Source organism: Crocodylus porosus, unplaced genomic scaffold, assembly GCF_001723895.1.
Source record: "Crocodylus porosus isolate Cpor-Errol unplaced genomic scaffold, CroPor_comp1, whole genome shotgun sequence".
In the NCBI taxonomy this organism is placed as follows: Eukaryota; Metazoa; Chordata; order Crocodylia; family Crocodylidae; genus Crocodylus; species Crocodylus porosus.
In genome coordinates, this window is record NW_017728886.1 from 85,350,120 (window position 1) to 85,350,747 (window position 628).

A 628-nucleotide genomic window follows, 5' to 3' on the forward strand; every position below is an offset into this window, starting at 1 on the left:
GAGTGATTGATCTTTTGTCTCTCTCTCTGACCCTATTTGCAAATATATACCTTTTGTGTTGCTAATAGAGTGTGTCTGTAGCTAGAGTTTTTTTTCCTCCTCCTGAGAAACGAACCACGATTTTTATATCACCAACACGGCTACAACCAACACCCCCCGACACAAATGGGGAGAAACTTGCCAGTTTGGAAAAGAAATACAAGGCAGTCACTGGCTGGCTGCTACATCTTTAGATGATCAGGGGGATCATTCACAAGCAACGGCCATAAACTTCTGAGATAGTTACAATAGAAGCAGGGTCACTATTTGGTCTTCCACTAGAAAATTAATAATTCAGCAACCAGGTTTCCAAGCCCTCAGTCTTTTCATCACTTTATTATTACAGAGGTGTGTATTTAATAACTCATTTAGAACTGAACTGTGAAGTCCAGAACCAATCCTTGCTACATAACTCCCCAGTACTACAGCATATTCTACATGCCATTAAAATAGGGTTGAAGAGATGGTCACATTTGTTCCTTAAAGCAGTAGTTTTCAACCTGTGGTGTACAGACCCCCTGGGGGTCTGCAGACTATGTCTAAGGGGCCCGTGAAAGATAACTATGATCAATCAAAAGTATGTGAATGC